We start from the raw sequence: 12,653 nt of genomic DNA, 5'->3' as shown, positions 1-12,653 counted from the left end.
CAGGCTGGTGTCCATGGTAATCACTCTGGCCAGGCTGGTGTCCATGGTAATCGCTCTGACCTGGCTGGTGTCCATGGTCATCACTCTGGCCAGGCTGGTGTCCATGGTAATCGCTCTGACCTGGCTGGTGTCCATGGCAGTCGCTCTGGCCTGGCTACAGGTGTCCATGGCAGTCACTCTGGCCTGGATACAGGTGTCCATGGCAGTCACTCTGGCCTGACTACAGGTGTCCATGGCAGTCACTCTGGCCTGACTACAGGTGTCCATGGTAGTCACACATGGTAGTAATGTCTTACAGCATTATCCTAAACTAGATGAAAGGTAATGATTGTGTCTTTACAGCATTATCCTAAACGAGGTGAAAGGTCATGACCGGGGCTTTACAGCATTATCCTAAACTAGATGAAAGGTAATGATTCTGTCTTACGGCATTATCCTAAAGTATATGAAAGGTAATGATTGTGTCTTACAGCATTACCCTAAAGTAGGTTAACGGTAATGATTGTGTCTTACAGCATTGTCCTAAAGGAGGTTAACGGTCATGATTGTGTCTTACAGCATTATCCTAAAGGAGGTTAACGGTAATGATGGTGTCTTACAGCATTATCCTAAAGGAGGTTAACGGTAATGATTGTGTCTTACAGCATTATCCTAAAGGAGGTTAACGGTCAGTCATGATTGTGTCTTACAGCATTATCCTAAAGGAGGTTAACGGTCAGTCATGATTGTGTCTTACAGCATTATCCTAAAGGAGGTTAACGGTCAGTCATGATTGTGTCTTACAGCATTATCCCAAAGGAGGTTAACGGTAATGATTGTGTCTTACAGCATTATCCCAAAGGAGGTTAACGGTAATGATTGTGTCTTACAGCATTATCCTAAAGGAGGTTAACGGTCATGATTGTGTCTTACGGCATTATCCCAAAGGAGGTTAACGGTCATGATTGTGTCTTACAGCATTATCCTAAAGGAGGTTAACGGTAATGATTGTGTCTTACAGCATTATCCTAAAGGAGGTTAACGGTAATGATTGTGTCTTACAGCATTATCCTAAAGGAGGTTAACGGTCAGTCATGATTGTGTCTTACAGCATTATCCTAAAGGAGGTTAACGGTCATGATTGTGTCTTACAGCATTATCCTAAAGGAGGTTAACGGTCATGATTGTGTCTTACAGCATTATCCTAAAGGAGGTAAACGGTAACCAACGGTAACACACACACGCTTTTTGAATCAATAAGCAGAAATCAGACTTTTAGTAATTTATTGAAATGTTTTTTATATGATGAGATTCCAAAAGTGATCAAAACGAGGACCTGATCATTTCCAGACGATACCTTCTTCTTCTTCACCAACTTAACGTTTAGCAGTGTCCTGAATGAACCAACTTAACGTATCGCAGTGTCCTGAATGAACCAACTTAACGTATAGCAGTGTCCTGAATGAACCAACTTAACGTATAGCAGTGTCCTGAATGAACCAACTTAACGTATAAGTGTCCTGAATGAACCAACTTAACGTATCGCAGTGTCCTGAATGAACCAACTTAACGTATAGCAGTGTCCTGAATGAACCAACTTAACGTATAGCAGTGTCCTGAATGAACCAACTTAACGTATAGCAGTGTCCTGAATGAACCAACTTAACGTAATGACAGACATTGTACAGTATAGCAGTGTCCTGAATGAACCAACTTAACGTATAGCAGTGTCCTGAATGAACCAACTTAACGTATAGCAGTGTCCTGAATGAACCAACTTAACGTATAGCAGTGTCCTGAATGAACCAACAACAGCAGTGTCCTAATAACGTAATGACAGACATTGTACAGTATAGCAGTGTCCTGAATGAACCAACTTAACGTAATGACAGACATTGTACAGTATAGCAGTGTCCTGAATGAACCAACTTAACGTAATGACAGACATTGTACAGTATAGCAGTGTCCTGAATGAACCAACTTAACGTAATGACAGACATTGTACAGTATAGTAGTGTCCTGAATGAACCAACTTAACATAATGACAGATATTGTACAGTATAGTAGTGTCCTGAATGAACCAACTTAACGTAATGACAGACATTGTACAGTATAGCAGTGTCCTGAATGAACCAACTTAACACAATGACAGACATTCGTTAGCCTTCACACCTTAAGGTCCATGGAATAAATCAACCGTTCCCTCGCACAACAAGGTATTTAAAGAAATAGTGTTTTGTTTTCAGCCTCGTTCCTACTGGGACTTCAATCTTTTTGAGGGATGGGGCGTGACAGGAAGTGGCTTTGGCCTAGGGGGGGTTGTTAGGGACAGGAGGGGGGGGGGTATCATTCACACGTTAGGGACAGGAGGGGGTGGGTTGTTAGGGACAGGAGGGGGAGGTTTGTTAGGGACAGGAGGGGGGTGTCATTCACACGTTAGGGACAGGAGGGGGGGGTTGTTAGGGACAGGAGGGGGAGGGTTGTTAGGGACAGGAGGGGGGTTGTTAAGGACAGGAGGGGGGATTGTTAGGGACAGGTGGGGGGGGGGTTGTTAGGGACAGGAGGGGGGTTGTTAAGGACAGGAGGGGGGATTGTTAGGGACAGGTGGGGGGGTTGTTAGGGACAGGAGGGGGGATTGTTAGGGACAGAAGGGGGGATTGTTAGGGACATGAGGGGGGATTGTGAGGGACAAGAGGAGGGGGTGGGGTTGTTAGGGACAGGAAGGGGGGGTTGTTAGGGACAGGAGGAGGGGGGTTGTTAGGGACATGAGGGGGGGGATTGTTAGGGACAGGAGGGGGGGGTTGTTAGGGACAGGAGGGGGTTGTTAAGGACAGGAGGGGGGTTGTTAGGGACAGGAGGGGAGGGTTGGATATCATTCATACATTAGGGACAGGAGGGAGGGGTTGTTAGGGACAGGAGGGGGGTTGTTAGGGACAGGAGGGGGGGTTGTTAGGGACAGGAGGGAGGGGGTTGTTAGGGACAGGGGGGTGTTAGGGACAGGAGGGAGGGGGTTGTTAGGGACAGGGAGGGGGTTGTTAGGGACAGGAGGGGGGGGTTGTTAGGGACAGGAGGGAGGAGGTTGTTAGGGACAGGAAGTTGGGGAGGTTGTTAGGGACAGGAGGGAGGAGGTTGTTAGGGACAGGAAGCGGGGAGGTTGTTAGGGACAGGAGGGAGGGGTTGTTAGGGACAGGAAGCGGGGAGGTTGTTAGGGACAGGAGGGAGGAGGTTGTTAGGGACAGGAAGCGGGGGGTTGTTAGGGACAGGAAGGGGGAGGTTGTTAGGGACAGGAAGCGGGGAGGTTGTTAGGGACATGAGGGACATGAGGGGGGATTGTTAGGGACAGGAGGGGGTGGGGTTGTTAGGGACAGGAGGGGGGTTGTTAAGGACAGGAGGGGGGTTGTTAGGGACAGGAGGGGGAGGGTTGGATATCATTCATACATTAGGGACAGGAGGGAGGAGGTTGTTAGGGACAGGAGGGGGGGGGTTGTTAGGGACAGGAGGGGGTTGTTAGGGACAGGAAGCGGGGAGGTTGTTAGGGACAGGAGGGAGGAGGTTGTTAGGGACAGGAGGGAGGAGGTTGTTAGGGACAGGAGGGAGGGGGTTGTTAGGGACAGGAGGGATTGGGGTTGTTAGGGACAAGACATCTGGGTTCAGAAAGATAAACTGCACATTTAGTCTCACTTGGGAGGAGGTTTTCTATGTCCTGAAACACTGTGGTACATTTAAGAAAGGAGGGAGGAGGGTGTTGAGACGTTTTGATAATGATGAAGGACAGAGAAGGGATGGATAATCAGAGGGAGGGGTTGTTGGGACATCAATGCTGTAGTTCCAAGGGAGCAGAATCGAATGTTGTTAGGGACAGGAACAATGGCTGTTTCCTTAATGGCACCCATTCCCTATATAGTGCATTGTTAGGGACCAGAACTCTATGGTCCCTGGGAGGTTGTTAGGGACATAGGCAGGAGGGAGGGGTTGTTAGGGACAAGACTCTAGGGGGTTGTTAGGGACTATAAAGGGATTGGAGGGTGTTCAATCAAGACATCTGAATCAGAAAGATAAACTGACATTTAGTCTCACAGAACAGAATTTTTTTTTCAATGAATCCTGAAAAAAAGATATTTAAACACCTGCCGGAGGTTCAATAACATTTTAATAATGATAAATGGCAGACTAATATGGATAATCAGATCATTGATTGGTTTAAGATCAATGCTGTAGTTCCAACTTTGAGCAGAATAAATGTTGCTTTGAGCTAAAAGACAATGTCTGTTTCTCAAATGCCATCCTATTCCCTATATGGTGCACTACTTTGACCAGAACTCTATGGTCCCTGGCACCCTATTCCCTATATAACCACTAGCTTTGATCCAGAACTCTATGGTCCCTGGCACTATTCCCTCTATAGGTGGTAACACAGTGGACCAGAGCTATCTAATACATAGCTCTGGTCCAGGGCTATTATATATACATGTCTTCATGGAGGAACGTGTGGTAACTCTATGGTCCCAGAGCTATCTAATACATAGCTCTGGTCCAGAATATATACATGTCTTCATGGAGGAATGTGTGGTAACACAGTGGACCAGAGCTATCTAATACAGAACTCTGGTCCAGGGCATCATATATACATGTCTTCATGGAGGAAGTGGTAACACTTTGGACCAGAACTCTATCCAATACCGCTATTCATTCTGGTATGGAATAAGATAAAAGTTATAGAAGTGTAGAGACAAAAAAATATATAATACATATATTTTATACTTTTTCCACAACCTTGATAAGAAAATACAAATGTCAGTGTAAGTAGGACCAACCAGTGATTCATATAATTAAACATTGGGTTAAGCACTACTTTAAGAAATCAAACTCTATATAATAATATAATAATAATATATATATCCCCCATAAACAAAATCACAACTACTTTAGACCAGAACTCTATGGTCCCTGGCAGGAAAACATGTTGTGGTATAAATGGTTAACAAAACCAAAAGCTTCCTCCTAAACCTTTTCTCATGGTCCCGCCCCAACCCCATATAACTATGTTAGACCAGAACTCATGATCCCTGGCCCCCCCCACCCTATATCGTTGCACCTTCATGACCAGAACTCTATGGTCCCTGGCACCCTACCCCATATCGCATGTCAATCATCATGATGTCATGACCAAACTCTTGGTCCCCCCCACCCATATCGCATGTCAATCATCATGATTCATGACCAACCTTTCTCGTTGGTCCCGCCCCACCCATAGGGCATGTCAATCATCATGATGTCATGACCAACCTTTTCTAATGACGTTGGTCCCGCCCCAGAATCTTTTATACAATGTCAATCATAAAAATGATGTTAAACAACCTTTTTAGGTTCAATAACATCTTAATAATTTATTAAATGACCAATCATCATGATGTCAGACCAACCTTTTTCTCGTTGGTCCCGCCATTTACATATCAGTAGTTAAAATCCCATTTACACATGTCAATAAATCATGATGTCTTTTGACCAAAAGACATCGTTGGTCCAAACCCCTATTCCCTACATGTCAATCATCATGATGTCATGACCAACCTTTATCTCGTTGGCCCTGGGCCCATAACCCTTTGATAGGGCATGTCAATCATCATGATGACCAACACAGTGTATAAAAAGTGGACCAAAGATGTGAATTCATAGCTCAGAAAGGGCATGCTTTTTACACATATGGAGGAATGTATATTGGGAGTGGACCAGGGCTAGCATAGGAGCTCTGGTCCAGGTGGCACCTCTTATATATGCATGTCTGAAAGTAGTGCACTGTGTAGGGAACACAGTGCCATTTGGGATTATTACATAGTCATCTGGTCCACACCATATTTACATGTCTTCATGGAGGAATGCTTGGTCAAAACAGTGGACCAGAGGTTCTAAAACACTAGCTCTGGTCCAGGCATCATAAAACATGTCTTCATTTGAGGAAGGTTCTAAAACCCCCGTGGACTACATTTGAAGCTATAAAACCCCCAATACATCACTTCATTCTGGTATTGATAAAAGTTATAGAAGTGCTTTAGAGACAAAAAATATAGATCTGTCTTTATTTTTTCTCACAACTGTATAAAAAATATCAAATGAGGAAGAGGAAGAACTAGGTGATTCCTATAACCCATTGATGTTAATATTTAAGAAATACAAATAAACATTTAAATAAATTATTTAATCTAAACAAAACAGGACAATTAGGTAAATCTAGATCTGGCATTATGGATTCTTTCTTCAAAACTGAAAAGCTTCCTCCTAAACCTTTTCTCTGTTTCCACACAGCACCCATACATGTCAGATAATCCACTGTTTCATGACCAACCTTTTCTAGATAATCCACTGTTTCCACCCCACCCATATCCACAGTTTCAGCATACCATCACAGCACCATACACCAATCATCATGATGTCATGACTAACCTTTTCACTGGTTTCCACACAGCCCATACATCAATCATCATGATAATGACCACTGTTTCCCACACAGCACCCATACATACTCAGATAATCATGATGTCATGACCAACCTTTACTAGATGGTCCCTATTTCCACCCCCCACCCCTAGATAATTCACATTTCAATCACATGATGTCATGACTAGATTCACGTTTCCGCCACAACCCCATACATACTAGATCAATCATCATGATTTCACACAGCACCATACATACTAGATAATCCACTGTTTCCCACAGCCCCATACATATAGATAATCATCATGTGACCAACACAGTATATATAGAAAGTTTCCAAGATGCAATTCTACCCTCAGATAATCCACTTTTTCCACACAGCATTGGACATACAGATAATTGGGAGTTTTCACAGCACCATACAGGAGCTGATAATCCCATTTCCACCCAGCCCTATATAGTGCACTGAAAGTAGTGCACACTAGATGTCACAGAACAGGTACATACTAGATAATCCATAGTTTCACACCACCTTTTGTGCACGTCACACACTAGATAATCAAAACATTTGAAGCACCATACAGGTACTAAAACCCCCCACTACATTTCCAACAGTTCTAAAACCCCCACTACATTTGAAGCAGGTTCTAAAACCCCCCACTACATTTGATAATCCAGGTTCTAAAAGCCCCACTACATTTGGTCCCTTGATTGGCGTTTGGGTGCTTTACACAGCACCAAAAGTACAGATCTGTCCGAGCTTTGGCCAACTGTACTCTAAAAACATTATCAAATGAGGATAAGGAAGTTTCCACAGCTGCCTGAGTACCCTGATGTTAATATTTAAAAAATACAAATAAACATTTAAATAATCGTAATTTGGCAGGACAATTTAGGTAAATCTAGATCTAATTATGGTTTCTTTCTTCATACTGATAATCCACATACTGTTTCCACACAGCACCATACATACTAGATAATCCACTGTTTCCACACAGCACCATACATACTAGATAATCCACTGTTTCCACACAGCACCATACATACTAGATAATCCACTGTTTCCACACAGCACCATACATACTAGATAATCCACTGTTTCCACACAGCACCATACATACTAGATAATCCACTGTTTCCACACAGCACCATACATACTAGATAATTCACAGTTTCCACACAGCACCATACATACTAGATAATCCACTGTTTCCACACAGCACCATACATACTAGATAATTCACAGTTTCCACACAGCACCATACATACTAGATAATCACAGTTTCCACACAGCACCATACATACTAGATAATCCACTGTTTCCACACAGCACCATACATACTAGATAATTCACAGTTTCCACACAGCACCATACATACTAGATAATCCACTGTTTACACACAGCACCATACATACTAGATAATCCACTGTTTCCACACAGCACCATACATACTAGATAATCCACTGTTTCCACCAGCACCATACATACTAGATAATCCACAGTTTCCACACAGCACCATACATACTAGATAATTCACAGTTTCCACACAGCACCATACATACTAGATTTCACAGTTTCCACACAGCACCATACATACTAGATAATCCACGGTTTCCACACAGCACCATACATACTAGATAATTCACGGTTTCCACACAGCACCATACATACTAGATAATTCACAGTTTCCACACAGCACCATACATACTAGATATGGTTTTTATTTCATCCAATACCTAGGAGGACTAATCTGGTAGAACATGGTTCTATAGGAGGACTAATCTGGTAGAACATGGTACTATAGGAGGACTAATCTGGTAGAACATGGTACTATAGGAGGACTAATCTGGTAGAACATGGTACTATAGGAGGACTAATCTGGTAGAACATGGTTCTATAGGAGGTCTAATCTGGTAGAACATGGTTCTATAGGAGGACTGATCTGGTAGAACATGGTACTATAGGAGGAATAATCTGGTAGAACATGGTTCTATAGGAGGACTGATCTGGTGGTAGAACATGGTACTATAGGAGGAATAATCTGGTAGAACATGGTTCTATAGGAGGACTAATCTGGTAGAACATGGTTCTATAGGAGGACTGATCTGGTAGAACATGGTACTACAGGAGGAATAATCTGGTAGAACATGGTACTATAGGAGGACTAATCTGGTAGAACATGGGGTCTGGTACTATAGGAGGACTAATCTGGTAGAACATGGTACTATAGGAGGACTAATCTGGTAGAACATGGTTCTATAGGAGGACTAATCTGGTAGAATGTGGTACTAAAGGAGGACTAATCTGGTAGAACATGAGGTCTGGTACTATAGGAGGACTAATCTGGTAGAACATGGTACTATAGGAGGACTAATCTGGTAGAACATGGTTCTATAGGAGGACTAATCTGATAGAACATGGTTCTATAGGAGGACTGATCTGGTAGAACATGGGGTCTGGTACTATAGGAGGACTAATCTGGTAGAATGTGGTACTATAGGAGGATTTATCTGTTAGAACATGGGGTCTGGTATGGAGGGCCAGGTACTGGGTCCTACTTAGGAGGGTGACACACAGCTTGGACACTAATACCTGATTCCCACCATAGGGCTGACCCAACTTGTACCTCGCTGGCTTTGATTTATGATCCGTTTAGCAGCTTTGGTGGATTTGTAAACAGACCACCCTAGACCAGCCTAGTACAGCCGCTAGATGTTTAACCAGACCAGCCTAGTTCAGCTGGTAGATGTTTAACCAGACCAGCCTAGACCAGCCTAGTTCATCTGGTAGATGTTTAACCAGACCACCCTAGACCAGCCTAGTTCAGCTGCTAGATGTTTAACCAGACCAGCCTAGTTCAGCTGGTAGATGTTTAACCAGACCTAGACCAGCCTAGCTGGTAGATGTTTAACCAGACCAGCCTAGACCAACCTAGTTCAGCTGCTAGATGTTTAACCAGACCACCCTACACCAGCCTAGTTCAGCTGGTAGATGTTTAACCAGACTAGTTCAGCTGGTAGATGTTTAACCAGACCAGCCTAGTTCAGCTGGTAGATGTTTAACCAGACCACCCTAGACCAGCCTAGTTCAGCTGCTAGATGTTTAACCAGACCAGCCTAGTTCAGCTGGTAGATGTTTAACCAGACCACCCTAGTTCAGCTGGTAGATGTTTAACCAGACCAGCCTACACCAGCCTAGTTCAGCTGCTAGATGTTTAACCAGACCACCCTACACCAGCCTAGTTCAGCTGGTAGATGTTTAACCAGACCAGCCTAGTTCAGCTGGTAGATGTTTAACCAGACCACCCTAGTTCAGCTGGTAGATGTTTAACCAGACCAGCCTACACCAGCCTAGTTCAGCTGGTAGATGTTTAACCAGACCAGCCTAGTTCAGCTGGTAGATGTTTAACCAGACCACCCTAGTTCAGCTGGTAGATGTTTAACCAGACCAGCCTACCACCAGACCCGAGTTCAGCTGGTAGATGTTTAACCAGACCAGCCTAGTTCAGCTGGTAGATGTTTAACCAGACCAGCCTACACCAGCCGAGTTCAGCTGGTAGATGTTTAACCAGACCACCCTAGACCAGCCGAGTTCAGCTGGTAGATGTTTAACCAGACCACCCTAGTTCAGCTGCTAGATGTTTAACCAGACCACCCTAGACCAGCCTAGTTCAGCTGCTAGATGTTTAACCAGACCACCCTAGACCAGCCTAGTTCAGCTGCTAGATGTTTAACCAGACGACCCTACACCAGCCTAGTTCAGCTGCTAGATGTTTAACCAGACCACCCTACACCAGCCTAGTTCAGCTGGTAGATGTTTAACCAGACCACCCTACACCAGCCTAGTTCAGCTACTAGATGTTTAACCAGACCACCCTACACCAGCCTAGTTCAGCTGGTAGATGTTTAACCAGACCAGCCTAGTTCAGCTGGTAGATGTTTAACCAGACCACCCTACACCAGCCTAGTTCAGCTGCTAGATGTTTAACCAGACCACCCTAGACCAGCCTAGTTCAGCTGCTAGATGTTTAACCAGACCACCCTAGACCAGCCTAGTTCAGCTGCTAGATGTTTAACCAGACCACCCTACACCAGCCTAGTTCAGCTGCTAGATGTTTAACCAGACCACCCTACACCAGCCTAGTTCAGCTGGTAGATGTTTAACCAGACCACCCTACACCAGCCTAGTTCAGCTACTAGATGTTTAACCAGACCACCCTACACCAGCCTAGTTCAGCTGGTAGATGTTTAACCAGACCAGCCTACACCAGCCTAGTTCAGCTGCTAGATGTTTAACCAGACCAGCCTACACCAGCCTAGTTCAGCTGCTAGATGTTTAACCAGACCAGCCTAGTTCATCTGCTAGATGTTTAACCAGACCAGCCTAGTTCAGCTGCTAGATGTTTAACCAGACCAGCCTAGTTCATCTGCTAGATGTTTAACCAGACCAGCCTAGTTCAGCTGCTAGATGTTTAACCAGACCAGCCTAGTTCAGCTGCTAGATGTTTAACCAGACCAGCCTACACCAGCCTAGTTCATCTGGTAGATGTTTAACCAGACCAGCCTACACCAGCCTAGTTCAGCTGCTAGATGTTTAACCAGACCAGCCTAGTTCAGCTGCTAGATGTTTAACCAGACCAGCCTACACCAGCCTAGTTCAGTTCAGCTCGGCATGTCTTAGCTTGGTTTGGCCCGATAGTGTGAGCCAGGTTAACATGCACAGGAATCAGGGGGCGTGGCATACGGTACATGTTTGCTATCATTGGGGGCGTGGCTTTACGGTACATGTTTGGGGGGGGGGAGGCGTGGCTTTACGGTACATGTTTGCTATCATTGGGGGAGGCGTGGCTTTACGGTACATGTTTGCTATCATTGGGGGAGGCGTGGCTTTACGGTACATGTTTGCTATCATTGGGGGAGGCGTGGCTTTACGGTACATGTTTGCTATCATTGGGGGAGGCGTGGCTTTACGGTACATGTTTGCTATCATTGGGGGAGGCGTGGCTTTACGGTACATGTTTGCTATCATTGGGGGGGAGGCGTGGCTTTACGGTACATGTTTGCTGTCATTGGTTAATCATCATAAGTGTGATCATCCTTTTTGCTTCATGCATGTCAGTAATATAGTGTAGTTTATCCGTAGAGCAGGACTCTACTGATGCTATGCTTAGGCTGGACTGCACTGAGACCCGCATGGCAGTAATATAGTGTAGTTTATCCGTAGAGCAGGACTCTACTGATGCTATGCTTAGGCTGGACTGCACTGAGACCCCATGGCAGTAATATAGTGTAGTTTAACCGTAGAGCAGGACTCTACTGATGCTATGCTTAGGCTGGACTGCACTGAGACCCCCATGGCAGTATTGGAGAGGTGTTGAATCACGTTAGAATGACAGCCTATAATAAAAATGTAATGGAAAGGTGTTGAATCTTGTTATAAAAGTACCCTGTAATAAAATGTAAGACTGTACTCCAGAAAAGTCCATCGGTCATTGGTCACTTGTAAGGAATAGTATGTTTTAACAGAGGTGGGATCGATTATCACTCAGCAAGTGGTCAATTAAATAAACAAATATAGAATATAGAACAATGTAGTGAGAAACTAAATAAACAAATATAGAACATTCTAGTGCTTTAGGCAGCCGGTACGGGAACTATCCCAACATGGAAACCTGTTTAAAAGGATGCTTTCAAGTAAAAAGTGCACAATCTATATTTTTATCATATTAGGTCTGAAAACCAGCCAATTAAAAACACACAGTCTTCAAGTGCCTCTTTTGACTGTGTCTCTCATTCAAGCCAAAGGCAAGCTGGCATGTGTCTTTCTTCTCTTACGTCATACATATTATCAAGCAGGCAGCAAATAAATAAATATCGTTACAACATACACTGTACATGAAACTTTACAACATAGCAGGTAAGCCTCTACAGCCAGCTGAAACATATAAAGTTACAACATAGCAGGTAAGCCTCTACAGCCAGCTGAAACATATAAAGTTACAACATAGCAGGTAAGCCTCTACAGCCAGCTGAAACATGAAACATTACAACATAGCAGGTAAGCCTCTACAGCCAGCTGAAACATATAAAGTTACAACATAGCAGGTAAGCCTCTACAGCCAGCTGAAACATGAAACGTTACAACATAGCAGGTAAGCCTCTACAGCCAGCTGAAACATGAAACGTTACAACATAGCAGGTAAGCCTCTACAGCCAGCTGAAACATGAAATGTTACAAC

This window comes from Oncorhynchus gorbuscha, unplaced genomic scaffold (assembly GCF_021184085.1).
Source record: "Oncorhynchus gorbuscha isolate QuinsamMale2020 ecotype Even-year unplaced genomic scaffold, OgorEven_v1.0 Un_scaffold_4814, whole genome shotgun sequence".
NCBI classification, from domain to species: domain Eukaryota; kingdom Metazoa; phylum Chordata; class Actinopteri; order Salmoniformes; family Salmonidae; genus Oncorhynchus; species Oncorhynchus gorbuscha.
The sequence above is the reverse complement of the archived record's forward strand: the minus strand, read 5'-3'. Positions refer to the sequence as shown.